General features: G+C 36.7%; 1 protein-coding gene across 6 annotated transcripts in view; it reads left to right on the plus strand.

The window, feature by feature from the left end:
• CDH18 (cadherin 18) overlaps window positions 1-16,299 on the plus strand; it is a 943,171-nt gene that overhangs the window by 379,735 nt on the left and 547,137 nt on the right. For all 6 annotated transcript variants that reach the window (XM_072825036.1, XM_072825037.1, XM_072825038.1 and 3 more), the window contains exon 3: window positions 6,542-6,683. The gene's annotated coding sequence lies outside the window, so the exon portion shown is untranslated. The remainder of the gene's footprint in view (window positions 1-6,541; window positions 6,684-16,299) is intronic.

Consider the following 16,299-nt stretch of genomic DNA (forward strand, 5'->3'; position numbering starts at 1 on the left):
TCTTTGTTCTTCAAGTTCTATTTTGGTAGTGGATTAGGGTGAGTTGGGAGTGGAGGAACTGGTCAATCCCACTGTAGCATTATTAAATTATTGGGCTGCAGGTGCAATTCAGGATAATATCCCTTACTTCCAAAAATACTTCCAGGTTATTTTTCAGTGACAAATTATTTGTCACAATGGCTACTGCAACATCTACTCCCCTTGATTTAAATAAGTTAGTTGACTATCTTGAATATGTCTGGACCATCTGGAGCCAAAATGTCTTAACCCACAAATGTCTTAACCCACAAATGTCTCTAACACAATTAAAAACAACAAAAATGAACAGCAACAACAAACCAAAATGAGACAATATAATCCCAAGCATCCATGAATTATAACATAGATGTTAAACAAAGATTCTTAGTGCAAAGAATAAAGATATTGCATCATAAAACATGTGGGAAGAATTTCTGAAAACTCATCTATCATCTATCTATCTATCTATCTATCATCTATCTATCTATCTATCTATCTATCTATCTATCTATCTATTTAGAGAGACAGGAGGGACAGAGGAAAAGTGAGAGAGAAATCTTATGCAGGCTCCATGCCCAGCATGGAGCCCAACATGGGACTTGATCTCACAACCCTGAAATCATGACCTCGGGTGAAAAATCAAGAGTCCGATGCTTAACCAACTGAGCCACTCAGGTACCCCCTGAAAGCCATCTTTAAAAATAATCTATTTTACCTTAAATTAAGCCCATTTTCCATTACCATCTCCCTGCCTCCCTGCATCTCCTCCCTCCACATGTTCCCAACTTCCCCCTGCACTGGCTACTCTAATATCTTCTCCATCTTCAATATTTCTCTGATAAATTAATGTTATGGTTATTGATATGTTTATATCAGTCCTTACTTCTCTTACTGGTTTGATAAGAAACCTTGAGGAAATCTTCAGCATTGAGTTTTTAATTTTTTAGCTAACCCACGCATTTATCATTACTAATAACATTTTTGAAATGCCTTCTATTGAAACCCTTTGATCAAGAGCTACCTATGGAAACCATTTGCATTATGTTATTGTCATGCCATGTGGATCACAGCTAAATTCTGAAATCAGATTCTTGGCATCAGAATGCAATCAGTCTGCCAGAGACTGAAGTGTGAAGTGGTTTGTTGTTTTTGTCTCTGGGCGGGGAGAGAAATATTACATGTTTTGAATACAAAATTGTTTAAATAAAGTTGCAGATTGAAAGCACAGTCCATTATAGACAGAGAACAAGAAGAAAAAATGAGGACTAATAAGTTGGCTGAGAATAGGAGGGTCCCAGCTTGAAGAAGAGGAATATAATTCCTTTTTCAATAAAAGGGAATACTGTGACATTCCACCACTGAAAACATATGCCAGCAGTTTAATTCCTGGATGTTCCAATATGGTGAATTGACTCAGTATTTCCCAGGCTAACCTAAAATCTTTAAAAACATTACTATATACTAAAAGTAATTAATTTGTTAAGCTGTTATGAGCATAATAGAAACATTTATGCACACCTTTGCTGTTAGAACAAAAAAATGCGTTCTTTAAGAACAGGGAAGAACAAAGTCTTCAATGATTACATTATGTCTTGGTTAAGCCAAAATAGCCTGCTTTTCATGTCAATCTTTATTAAAAAATCAGTAGAAAGATTCTAATCGTGCTGGGCTCTCAGTTTCAGGGCAGAATATCAAATTATACTTAAAATAATATTTCCAATACCTACTCTACAATTCAGTTTGAAATTCTCTCAGTAGTACAATTTTATCTTATTAAAATTTCCATCTACAACAAAGGCTATATACTGTATGTGTGTCTCAGGAGAGAGGATATGGATAATTTGCATTATGAAGAATGATCATATTATTTTTAATATTAATTACTAACAATATAATTAAATTATACGTATTTACCAATTTACTACAGCTACATTTGTCAGTAAAGCAGTATTAATGGTTCATATATTTGACTAATTCTATGATAGTGTTTGACAATATACTACAATATCAACAAATAACTTCATGCCTTAAGATAAAATATAGTTACATCAAATTTATAACAAATATATGAGACGGAAATTTGTACATTTATTAAAATTTCAAGTATACAACTCATGTAACATTTCCTTAACTACAGAGATTTCTGTGACCCAAATGTATGTTTGAAGTCTTCACTTGACAGACCAAAACTCAGTATTAGTTAATTAATTATTCATGTGATTATAAATAATCATCTCTTACATTATACTGTAAAGTAAGAAATAGTTATAATGCTTTACTAACTATGATCACTACTATTAATAATTATATATAGAGAAAAATTCATGTCATGAATCTGCTAATTATTTTCACTGCTTTTATGTTTTTAGCGAGGTCTGTGTAGATTTCAGACTTAGATATTAGATCACTATTTGCTGTATAAATGTAAAGCTACTGGAAAAGGGGCTGGCACATAGCAGGTGCCTTATTAGTTAGAGGAATTCTCACTAGCTATTGAAAAATGACCCCAATATACCCATACCACAGTGCACTTGTTTTCCTTGTTTACCTTGGAAGGTAGTAGACATAAGCCTACTTTCTGGGATAGTTCTCCTCCAAGGAGTGATCCAGGCATCCAACCTTCTTCCATTTGGCAGTTTCTCCATCATGGATCCCTTTGCTTTCAGTATTTGGATAGACACAGAGTATGCAAAATGATCCTCAATGTCAGGATTAGAAAGATGGTCTATTCTTCTTCCACGTTGCTTTGGTTATAATAGTGACATAGGCCCATTGTAACACAAAGAGGGCTTGCAAATGTGATTTCCCTATGCTCTTGAAGAAAGGAAACTAGACTGGTAAACATCTACATAGTTCCATTGAAATAAAATCTTTAAAAATATGTTGTTGGATAAATTTCACTACTGAGTCTGTTTCCATACAGAATGACTGTCAATTAGCTAGGGTTTCCTCTGAACCTTTAACTCAAAGCAGAAAGAGCACTTAGGAGGAGAAATGAAATCCTCATATATAAAGGTAAAAAGTTAGCTCTCCTTAACTGGTTCCTTTCTGTTACTCAAGAAAGGGAAGGTAGCATATATGGAGTAATACAACAGAGGAAATTAAAGAAGAAAAATTTTACTATTCTATAAACTATGATTGTGTAGAAATTGTCTTACTTGAAAATTAACCATTTTCCTAGTTGAAGTAAAAAAGTAAAAAGTAACCATTTAAGTAGTTGAAAGCAATAACTAAAAAAGATTTTAAAACTTACTGACCTAGCCAAATTATTAATTGCTAATTAATAAAAATGTGAATCCTTTATTTTCAATTATGAGACAGCAAAGTACTAAAAAAAATTGGAGGACAAATCTGCAAGCAATTTAGTCTTTTATACAAAGGGAGATAATTTTCTCAAAACCTCTTTTTGCTTTGCTGTGAATAAATAGATTTCATTAGGGAGAAGTACAAATGTATTTTCAAACATTTTTTTTTTAATTTTTATTTATTTATGATAGTCACACAGAGAGAGAGAGAAGCAGAGACATAGGCAGAGGGAGAAGCAGGCTCCATGCACCGGGAGCCCGACATGGGATTCGATCCTGGGTCTCCAGGATCACGCCCCGGGCCAAAGGCAGGCGCCAAACCGCTGCGCCACCCAGGGATCCCCAAATGTATTTTCAATATTCAGCATCCTCAATTCTTTTTCATTACTTTGTCACTACCTTGGGTGTGGGGTTGGTATAAATATTAGCTACAGTAATTGGCCCTATGGTTTTCATTCTAAACCAAATCCCTAAGAGTCATGGAGGTAATCCTTGAAAAAAATAGCATCTTCAAAAGTGTAAGTAAAATGGTATAATCCCCAAAATATAAGCTGAATGGCTGAAAGCATACATTTCTATCATTTGGTAGATTTTACAAAGTGAACGTTATGATTAGCAACTGTGTATCTATAGGTCATCCACAGTTAACAGAAAAGAATCAAGCATTATTTTTTGTACATTTTGAACTCTGGTAGACAAGTATTCAAATGTGGGGTCCTTGGAGGAGAAGGTTTGGCAGTTCTCAGCTTCACTCTGGGAGACACATTATTTTTTATGTTTGCCATACGCATCTGTATGAAAATCCAGGTGAGATGGTCTGAAATTGAGAGATTACGTATATAAAACTTATCATGACCTCTCTCTCTTCCTCGTATTTCATTCTCTTAATGTGGCTTCCAATCTAATCATCTCCATAACATCATAATATTAAAAGATGTAAAGGAGGAGAAATAATTTTCCTTCTACCCTTCTAGGTTCTTGGCTGAGACCTCCTTGTAGTAAAAGATCAGCAAAAGAAAAACAAACAGAATTTTAATGACGAATATAACTCCTGTCTACATGGCAGATACCCACAAAAACTGAGTAACTGCCAGAAATGGCCCAAGTCACCAGCTGAAATATCATTTCCAGATAAAGACAAAAGATATTGGTGGGAGGCAATTATAGGAGGTTATCTGGCAAAGCACAAGAAACAAGGTTGCGGTTGTTACGCAGATTTGAGTCAATGCCTTCTCCATTGATCAGTTCCTTATGATTCAATCTTTCTTCTCCTCCTGATATAGAAAACACAGTGCTAATCTCTGCCCTGTTATCAGGTTTGTAGGGACACATAATATTAGCATTTCTATGCCATGAGGCAAATATTTTCAAGGTGAGGGAAGGAGAATATATCACTGGGTTTCCCATTGTTATCTCCTAAAATACGAGTGTCATCAAAATATTCCAATAACTTCCCATCACTCTTAGAGTGAAAACAAAACAAAAACCAAATGATTTTGGAATGTCCTTAAGGTCCCATGTGATCTAGGTTCCTATGATGTTTCAGATTTCAACACCTTTCCCCTTCAACTCCACGTTCATGGCCCTCATTTTAACTTGCCTTGTGAAATTCATAGGAAACATGATTTTAAATATATCTATATATGTAAATAATATATAGCTACATCATCTATCTGAACAAGCCTGTATGTGTCTGTATATTTATATGTATACAGTGCACATATACACACTATGAGGTACATTTGTATGCATATAAATTGTGTGTGTAAAAAATAAAAATTGTGTATATATATACATAAAGTTTAAATATGTATATAGAAAATGTTAAGAGATATGTTTAATATGTTAATGAATGTTATTATTATATATGCATGTGTGTGTTTATTATATTTATAGCCTTACCTAGATGCACACTTATTAACTGTATCTAAAAATCCCCCATGACCCTCAGGTCTCAGCTGAGGCCAATTGAATCTTAGTAACTGGAAGTGGAATCTAAGGGGTGAGTCTATCTTAAAGTGAGTCAGGTGATTCTAATTTGCCACCAGGGTTGATAACTAGGCAGTTATCACTTAGGCAGCATAAGAGACCAGAAAGTCTCCAACATGTACACAGACAGCCTGAGGCTTTGGGAACCAAAAGAGGGGTGACTTCGTACAACACAATTTCCGTGCTCCAAAGTAATATTTAATTACTTTAACATTTATTTTTCTAAGTTTTCTTTCTTTTGGGCCATATGTACACAGCTACTACAACAAGTTCTCTATTAAATTCTGGGAAGCATTTTTTTTCCCTAAATATCTTTGAAGATGCTATCATTCGTCTCCTTCCTATTTGTGTGTGTTCTTCTTTCAAAATGCAATCACAAATGTTGCTTTTATAAATCCTTTTGGCCAATGATATGTGAGTCTGAATTACATTTCAAGAGGATATTTGAAAGCCTTTCAAACAAATTGTCCGTTTTGAAGAGCTCTGTAATCAACTATTGCAAAAACAGAAGACTAAAAAGACAGACATGTTTCAGTACATTGCTTAAAAGCCAACAATTTGACAAGGGCTATTATGGAGAACTCTTGTCTGTGTGGAATGGACACATGACACAACAAAATAGGCGTGGGATTTCTTCAAAAGGCATTGAGTTCCTGGAATGCTCAGTCTGGGCATTAGAAGTTTGGCTGAAAATATACTACTTTGTAACCATCTGATTGAGACTATTTTCAGACACATGCAGGATTTTATGCTTTTGTGTTTATGTGTTTTATTCTAGAACACACTATAAAGCCCCCTCCCCCCCAAAAAAACCCTAGTTGCAGCCAATGAACTAATACCCTTCCTAGAGAGAAATATCTAATTTTTCTCCTTCTTATTCTAGCCCCAGATGGTTTATTATGTCTTCTTTCAGCTTACCTAAAGTATTTTGATCCCTATGATTTTCCTAAAACTTTCCCCATTTACACTGCCTTCCCAGGGTCCTCTCATTCTATCCCTCCTGATTCTACTCTGGTTTTACCAGTTTCTGAACATCCACAAATCGGTGTTTGCAAAAAGTCAAAGGTGAATGCAGCTAAGTGGTTGATGGAGAGGAGAAGGAGAGGCAGGCTCCGGCTGCGTTAGATCCAGGTGCTAGGCACTTGGTGCTAACCCAAAGCTCAGGTACTCAGTCCCAGCTCTGCGTGAGTCTGACCTAAATTCTAACTCATGGAACTTCTGGTCTCCAGGCCCTTCTCGCATCAGCTCTTCATTGAACCCATGGCAGACACTAGCCTCCCTCCTGCTCAGCTCTGTGGGTGATGGCACCATAACCTTGCTGAAGGCATCTGCTGATTTTTGCTTGGAAGCCTCTTCAACCCCGGGAAGAAGGTAAGATTGTGGGAATCACAGTCAGGAGGCTTTAAGGGGAAACAGAACACATGTTCAGTGTCTCCTATTACTGACACAAGTACAGCCCTCATGTCCAGCTCCATCGTGAATGCTGAGCACCAGGACAGCTGATGCCTGAACACTATCTCGACACAGTTCCTATGTTTGCTTTGTCACAAATCATAAAATAACAGGCATAAAACCAATGAATCATCAAAGCAGTAATTAGTAAAAGTTTGCTGTGCATCCACCAAAAAAGACTTCACCAGAGCAAAGCACCTAATGAGTCTTTGAGCAGATTGTTATAAAGCAGTTTAGAGACTAAGAAAGCAGTGAATGATCTTCATGGTGATTGGTTATAATACTAGAAATTTCTTAAGTGATGAAAAATTGGTCAGTGGTTACTTTGTATCAGTTTTGGGAACCATTTTAAGTTTTGCGTGTGATTTCCAGAGGCATACACAAGAAATGATCCAGGCCAAGTCATCTTGCAAACTAAGCCAAATTAAGCTTCACATGTGTGATTAAACTGGTTTTTGTTTGTGTGGGGAACTTTCAAGTCTGGGGGAGGCTTTTGCTTTTGATAACGTCTAATTTTTCACATTTACAAAACTGATGTGAAGTGTTAGCCATACAAAATGGAAGTTCGGCTGTTTTGTTGGTAGGCCAGCTCTTGTGGTATTGTCTTGGCTCGTTGTCTATTCTTCACAGGTCATCTGTGTTTTATACTGGAGCTAGCTCTGTGGCTTAGTCTGCTTGGCCACTGGTAAATATAACCTGAAAACCCCTGAGTCATGTTTTCAATTATTAAATCCCACACTTACGATAGTCATTATTGCCTGTATCTCGATGGTTTCAATTAATGATGTTCCTAGTTTGATGCTCTGAGGATTAGCAATAATAGAAATTAGCAGCATCCCTTATGTTTTCTTCTAGTTGGCCTGTGGCAGGCACCAGAATGTACTGGTAAACTCATTCTGCTCAAAGTGTTAATCTGTTGGTGCTACAGAAACCTTATAAACTACTGTAGAGTTTACTAATGAGAGCATCTTTTACATCACACAAAATAATTGTCTATGAATCCTTCCTAAATCACCCTGGTGACACTTCTATTGGTTATAGCAGGCTGGAATTTTATTCTTTAATGACACCAATTGTATAGGCAGAAAAATTCTCAGTTTTATATAATAAATCATTTATAATTACATGATTATAATATATATGTACTCGAGAATTATAACTGTTTCTAAATGTATCAGAGTATAAAGTGAACTCTATACTAAAAGGTAAATGACAGGTAACCAACATTTTTCTTTTTTTTTTTTTCCTTATAAATATCAGTGGTGGGTCAGGGGATCATGAAGCACATTAGGGTGTTAAGTACCTTTGAAAGCTGCCGAGTAAATAGCAACTGGGGAGGAAAGATCAGAAAATAGAACCCAGATGTACAGAAACCTAGGGTAAATTTTAGTTGCTGTGAAATTGCATTCTGACAAACACACCTAAATAAAACTCATTCTGTAACCTGAGCATCATATTCACCCAAATCAGTGTATATGATGACAAATAATAAACTTCCAGAGGTAACATCTTTTGTACACAGAAGGTATGTAGGTGTAAGAAAAGGAAATTAAAAAAGATATACAGCTGGCCCTAATTGAACTCAGAATTTTAAAGACAGCTATATAATAATAATTGGGACTCAGTTTCTCTTTGACCAGAAACTCTGAAACATTGTCTCAGGGAAAACAGCAATTCTTTTTTTTTTTTTTTTTTTTCTAAGATTTTATTTATTTATTTGACAGTGAGAGAAAGAATGAGAGCATGAGTCAGGGGAGCAGCAGAGGGAAAGGGAGAAGCAGGGACCCAGACTCAGGGCTCAAACCCAGGATCCTGGGATCCTGACCTGAACCAAAGGCAGATGCTTGACACACTGAACCACCCAGATAGCCCCCAAATAAGCCATTTTTAAAATACAAATGAAGTCTACTAAACAAAAGGATATAAAGTAAGTGCAAGCTTGTTCTTCCCATCATGTGAGAAGCCAACACCCAACGTGTTGGGGTAAGGGAGCCACCTTTATTCCAAAAGCCAGCCCACCAAGGAGATGACCAACTGTTGTCCTAAAGAACCATCATAACTCAGCATCAACTTTGAGCTTCTCTTATGTTAGGAAGAGGGAGAAGCAGGAGGAGATCGGAGTCAAGAGGTGCCTAATGTCCACAGATATTCACTCGCCCCCAAGGATCTGAGGAAGGTCATGAAACTTTGTGTCTTTGGTCAGTTGATCTGGGTATAAAAATCTTGTCCTGTCATTCCAGGAAACTTTAAACACCGCATTGTTGTTCCTGTAGGGACCCATCTCTTGGAGGCAGTTAGCTTTGGATGAAGGGCTCTTTGTACAAATCTTGACTGTAAGCAGAATTCCTTCAGTGATAAACACGAATTCCTTCAGGGCTAAGCAGAAGTTTCTAAGCTATAGGTTATGGCAGCAGGAGAAATAGAGGCACTATGGGCCCAGACCTTCCAAGTGGCTCCCATGTACACTATCAGCAAAAGGTTCAAAATTATATCCCACTGTACCACCCAAGGGAGTATCTTCCCTTTTCCATGTTTGTATTATATATTTAATAAAATTCTCTTTTTGGCAGAGTAGTGGGAATATTTATTAAGAAACAGACCTCTGAGGGGCACCTGGGTGGCTCAGCAGTTGAGCATCTGCCTTTGGTTCAGGTCATGATCCCGGGGTCCTGGGATTGATTCCCACATGGTCCTCCCTGCAAGGAGCCTGCTTCTCCCTCTGCCTGTGTCTCTGCCTCTCTCTCCGTTTGTCTCTCATGAATAAATAAATTCTTAAAAGAAAAGAAGTAGACCTCTGAGCCCTGGGTGTTGTATATAAGCGATGAATCACTAAATTCAACACATGAAACTAATATGCTAACATTACACTGTATGTTAACTTACTGGAATTTAAATAAAAACATGAAACTAAAACAAAACAAAACAAAACAAAACAAACAAAAAACTACTATTTTTTCCAAAAAATAAAAATGATAGTAAGAAATCAGAGGTAGAAAAGTATATTATACCAGAAAATTAAGAAAAATGAGGCTAATAGATGCCTTCAGAGCATTCCTTTCCAATATTTTTGTGAAGACATTTCTGTTCCTTGATATGTAGTAATAATTGTCTCTGTTGGAAACTGAAGAATGAAGTTAGATGTCACTCTAGAGGCCACAATTTTCCCTGACATTAGAACAATCTTGTTAAAGGGGGATATTAATACTTCCAAGCAGATAGGTATATGATTTACATCAATAGAAAAATAAAAGTAGGTGATAGTAATGTTTTCCTGGAAATAAATTTAAGTTAAATTTTAAAAGAATATTTCCTTATCAGAAGTCAATAAGCCCTCAGCCTTCTTGTCTTTATTTCAGGTTATATCAATGTGATGATAAGGACAAGCACAAAACTGTTGAAATGTTCACTGTGCCCTGATTCAGTGTTTGTTTAAGTGACATAGGCATTGATGGGGCTCCTGGTGGCTTGTCATTATGTTGGGGCCCTGGGATGGAGCCCCTGTCAGGCTCCCTGCTCAGCATGGAGTCTGCTTAAGATTCTCTCTTCCCTTCTCTCTCTGTCCCTCTTTCTCCATGCTCAGTATCTCTCAAATAAATAAAATCATTTTTAAAAAAGTGACATGAGTATTGAAATGATTAGTGATTGCACTATAACAGTCTGTCCTTAGAAGCCAGGATTGTTAATCTCTGCAATCACCCAGTGTGTGATTATGTTCTTCCTTAAAAAGAAAATTGGAAATCGGTGCAAAAAACGGCATTTTGGAGTAATTGAGATTATGTTTATTCACAGAGTGTCTTGTTTTCCTTATGTGCTGCCAGACATCTGGATAAAGACTGAAAATTTTAGCAAAATATTAACATCTTTCCAAGGATCTAAATGTTGATTGCATTTTATGTTTCACTCTAAATATTTGATGAAACTTAGTTTTATCTAAAGTATGTGTGTATGTATATATATAATGTACCGTTGCCCTGGGATCTCTGAAGTAATTTCCCTAGCATTCCAAAGTTAGGTTACTATCTGACCTGGGAAGATCAAGTGCATGTGTGATAGAATTTTAGAATGGAAAGAGTTAAAAAAAATTGTTGGCCAAGCTTAGTATTTGTGGTAAACAATCTTAATTATTTTTTAAACCCTGTATTGGTAGCTGTGGCCAACTATAACAAGAACCTCTTGTTGAGCAGTAAATGCCCTGTATTTTTTCCTCAATGAGATGACCGTAAGTGCTAAAATCATGACAGTTAAAACATGCACAAGAAACTACCTGTTAGTCTCATTACTGTGTAGGACAGTCTTTAAAGTTCTACTGATTAGAGTAATAGTTAACTGTAAAATTTGAAAATAAAAGATTTTTTTTTCTGAAGATAGGATGTATCATTGAGATCCAGTAAAATACTTTACTAAGGAGGGCTTATCTCATGATGAGATGAGCACTGGCTATTGTACTATATATGTCAGCAAATTGAATTTAAATAAAATATTTTTAAATACTTTAGAAGTATAGAAACATCAAATGAATAAGCTATGTAAAGCAATTTTTATCTCTATTCTAACTTATAAGTGAAGTTGGGAAATATATCTCATTCTCTTTAATGCAGAATTACCAGGTAACAATCTAGCATAGAACTCACTTAAATTATATGATGTAATGGAAAATAGATAAAACCAGGTCAGCATAAGGGAAAGGTGACTTTCAAATATCAAAAAAAAAAAAAAATTCAGTTCTTACTATCATAGAAATCTATCTAAAACTTAATATGTAAGCCAAATACATTTTCAGTAAATTGACAGTAATTTTTGTCTCTAGATCAAATCTTAAATATATGTTAAGGAATAGGTATTTAAAAGCAAAGAAAACTTCAAAAAGGAGTGACTATCCAGAGTATTGGTTTATTGGCATTGGAACATACTATAAATTTTATCTTAATGAAATCGATAGTACACTGGCAAAAAACACAAAGCAAAGAAACAACAGACAATGCAAAACACATAATGGATTACAACCTACATCATGTTGAGGAGACCTGGTTCCTCAGTGTTAATTTCTCAGGAAAAAAATGTGTATGTATAAACATTAAAATTATCTGTATGGCCAAATATACTTTTGAAAAATCATTATTGTAATTGATCACATAGGACATAAGAATGACAAAGCACTGCTAGCTATACCATACAAGAACACTTCTTACGTTTAAAGCAGTTTTTGTAGATCTTGGAAACTAGCCCTTTATCTGATATGTCATTTGCAAATATCTTCTCCCATTCTGTAGGTTGTCTTTGAGTTTTGTTGACTGTATCCTTTGCTGTGCAAAAGCTTCTTATCTTGATGAAGTCCCAATAGTTCATTTTTGCTTTTGTTTCTTTTGCCTTCGTGGATGTATCTTGCAAGAAGTTACTATGGCCGAGTTCAAAAAGGGTGTTGCCTGTGTTCTTCTCTAGGATTTTGATGGAATCTTGTCTCACATTTAGATCTTTCATCCATTTTGAGTTTATCTTTGTGTATGGTGAAAGAGAGTGGTCTAGTTTCATTCTTCTGCATGTGGATGTCCAATTTTCCCAGCACCATTTATTGAAGAGACTGTCTTTCTTCCAATGGATAGTCTTTCCTCCTTTATCGAATATTAGTTGCCCATAAAGTTCAGGGTCCACTTCTGGGTTCTCTATTCTGTTCCACTGATCTATGGGTCTGTTTTTGTGCCAGTACCACACTGTCTTGATGACCACAGCTTTGTAGTACAACCTGAAATCTGGCATTGTGATGCCCCCAGATATGGTTTTCTTTTTTAAAATTCCCCTGGCTATTCGGGGTCTTTTCTGATTCCACACAACTCTTAAAATAAGTTGTTCTAACTCTCTGAAGAAAGTCCATGGTATTTTGATAGGGATCGCATTAAACGTGTAAATTGCCCTGGGTAACATTGACATTTTCACAATATTAATTCTGCCAATCCATGAGCATGGAATATTTTTCCATCTCTTTGTGTCTTCCTCAATTTCTTTCAGAAGTGTTCTATAGTTTTGAGGGTATAGATCCTTTACATCTTTGGTGAGGTTTATTCCTAGGTATCTTATGCTTTTGGGTGCAATTGTAAATGGGATTGACTCCTTAATTTCTCTTTCTTCAGTCCCATTGTTAGTGTATAGAAATGCCACTGATTTCTGGGCATTGATTTTGTATCCTGCCACGCTACCGAATTGCTGTATGAGTTCTAGCAATCTTGGGGTGGAGACTTTTGGGTTTTCTATGTAGAGTATCATGTCATCGGCGAAGAGGGAGAGTTTGACTTCTTCTTTGCCAATTTGAATGCCTTTAATGTCTTTTTGTTGTCTGATTGCTGAGGCTAGGACTTCCAGTACTATGCTGAATAGCAGTGGTGAGAGTGGACATCCCTGTCTTGTTCCTGATCTTAGGGGAAAGGCTCCCAGTGCTTCCCCATTGAGAATGATATTTGCTGTGGGCTTTTCATAGATGGCTTTTAAGATGTCGAGGAATGTTCCCTCTATCCCTACACTCTGAAGAGTTTGATCAGGAATGGATGCTGTACTTTGTCAAATGCTTTCTCTGCATCTAATGAGAGGATCATATGGTTCTTGGTTTTTCTCTTGCTGATATGATGAATCACATTGATTGTTTCACGGGTGTTGAACCAGCCTTGTGTCCCAGGGATAAATCCTACTTGGTCATGGTGAATAATTTTCTTAATGTATTGTTGGATCCTATTGGCCAGTATCTTGTTGAGAATTTTTGCATCCATGTTCATCAGGGATATTGGCCTGTAATTCTCCTTTTTGGTGGGGTCTTTGTCTGGTTTTGGAATTAAGGTGATGCTGGCCTCATAGAACGAATTTGAAAGTACTCCATCTCTTTCTATCTTTCCAAACAGCTTTAGGAGAATAGGTATGGTTTCTTCTTTAAACGTTTGATAAAATTCCCCTGGGAAGCCATCTGGCCCTGGACTCTTGTGTCTTGGGAGGTTTTTGATGACTGCTTCAATTTCCTCCCTGGTTATTGGCCTGTTCAGGTTTTCTATTTCTTCCTGTTCCGGTTCTGGTAGTTTGTGGCTTTCCAGGAATGCGTCCATTTCTTCTAGATTGCCTAATTTATTGGTGTATAGCTGTTCATAATATGTTTTTAAAATCGTGTGTATTTCCTTGGTGTTGGTAGTGATCTCTCCTTTCTCATTCATGATTTTATTAATTTGAGTCTTCTCTCTCTTCTTTCTAATAAGGCTGGCTAATGGTTTATCTATCTTATTAATTCTTTCAAAGAACCAACTCCTGGTTCTGTTGATCTGTTCCACAGTTCTTCTGGTCTCGATTTTGTTGAGTTCTGCTCGAATCTTTATTAACTCCCTTCTTCTCTTGGGTGTAGGATCTATTTGCTGTTTTTTTCTCTAGCTCCTTTATGTGTAAGGTTAGCTTTTGTATTTGAGTTCTTTCCAGTTTTTGAATGGATGCTTGTATTGCGATGTATTTCCCCCTTAGGACTGCTTTTGCTGCATCCCAAAGATTTTGAACGGTTGTATCTTCATTCTCATTAGTTTCCATGAATCTTTTTAATTCTTCCTTAATTTCCTGGTTGACCCTTTTATCTTTTAGCAGGATGGTCCTTAAACTCCACGTGTTTGAGGTCCTTCCAAACTTCTTGTTGTGATTTAGTTCTAATTTCAAGGCATTATGGTCTGAGAATATGCAGGGGACAATCCCAACCTTTTGGTATCGGTTCAGACCCGATTTGTGACCCAATATGTGGTCTATTCTGGAGAAAGTTCCATGTGCACTTGAGAAGAATGTGTATTCAGTTGAGTTTGGATGTAAAGTTCTGTAGATATCTGTGAAATCCATCTGGTCCAGTGTATCATTTAAAGCTCTCGTTTCTTTGGAGATGTTGTGCTTAGAAGACCTATTGAGTATAGAAAGAGCTAGATTGAAGTCACCAAGTATAAGTGTATTATTATCTAAGTATTTCTTCACTTTGGTTAATAATTGATTTATATATTTGGCAGCTCCCACATTCGGGGCATATATATTGAGGATTGTTAAGTCCTCTTGTTGAATGGATCCTTTAAGTATGATATAGTGTCCCTCTTCATCTCTCACTACAGTCTTTGGGGTAAATTTTAGTTTATCTGATATAAGGATGGCTACCCCTGCTTTCTTTTGAGGACCATTCGAATGGTAAATGGTTCTCCAACCTTTTATTTTCAGGCTGTAGGTGTCCTTCTGTCTAAAATGAGTCTCTTGTAGACAGCAAATAGATGGGTCCTGCTTTTTTATCCAGTCGGAAACCCTGCGCCTTTTGATGGGGTCATTGAGCCCGTTCACATTCAGAGTTACTATTGAGAGATATGAGTTTAGTGTCATCATGATATCTATTCAGTCCTTGTTTTTGTGGACTGTTCCACTGAACTTCTTCTTAAAGGGGAATTTTAAGAGTCCCCCTTAAAATTTCTTGCAGAGCTGGTTTGGAGGTCACATATTCTTTTAGTTGCTGCCTGTCTTGGAAGCTCTTTATCTCTCCTTCCATTTTGAATGAGAGCCTTGCTGGATAAAGTATTCTTGGTTGCATGTTCTTCTCCTTTAGGACCCTGAATATATCCTGCCAGCCCTTTCTGGCCTGCCAGGTCTCTGTGGAGAGGTCTGCTGTTACCCTAATACTCCTCCCCATAAAAGTCAGGGATTTCTTGTCTCTTGCTGCTTTAAGGATCTTCTCTTTATCTTTGGAATTTGCAAGCTTCACTATTAAATGTCGAGGTGTTGAACGGTTTTTATTGATTTTAGGGGGGGATCTCTCTATTTCCTGGATCTGAATGCCTGTTTCCCTTCCCAGATTAGGAAAGTTTTCAGCTAGAATTTGTTCAAATACATATTCTGGCCCTCTGTCCCTTTCGGCGCCCTCGGGAACCCCAATTAAACGTAGGTTTTTCTTCCTCAGGCTGTCGTTTATTTCCCTTAATCTATCTTCATGGTCTTTTAATTGTTTGTCTCTTTTTTCCTCAGTTTCCCTCTTTGCCATCAACTTGTCTTCTAGGTCACTCACTCGTTCTTCCACCTCGTTCACCCTCATCGTTAGGACTTCTAGTTTGGATTGCATCTCATTCAATTGATTTTTAATTTCTGCCTGATTAGCTCTAAATTCTGCAGTCATGAAGTCTCTTGAGTCCTTTATGCTTTTTTCTAGAGCCACCAGTAGCTGTATAATAGTGCTCCTGAATTGGCTTTCTGACAGTGAATTGTAATCCAGATTTTGTAACTCTGTGGGAGAGAGGACTGTTTCTGATTCTTTCTTTTGAGGTGAGGTTTTCCTTCTAGTCATTTTGCTCAGTGCAGAGTGGCCAAAAGCAAGTTGTATTGGGAAAAGGAGAAAAAGAGAGGAGAGAAAGAAGGAAAGAAAAGAGAAAGAGAAAAAAAAGGGAAGAAAAAAAACGAAAGAAAAAAAAAGAAGAAAAAGAGAAAGAAAAAGAAAGGAGAAAAAAAAGGGGGTGGGGGAAGGAAACAAATCAAAAAGCAAAACAAAACAAAACAAAACAACAAC

Source organism: Canis lupus, chromosome 4, assembly GCF_048164855.1.
Source record: "Canis lupus baileyi chromosome 4, mCanLup2.hap1, whole genome shotgun sequence".
Classification (NCBI taxonomy): domain Eukaryota; kingdom Metazoa; phylum Chordata; class Mammalia; order Carnivora; family Canidae; genus Canis; species Canis lupus.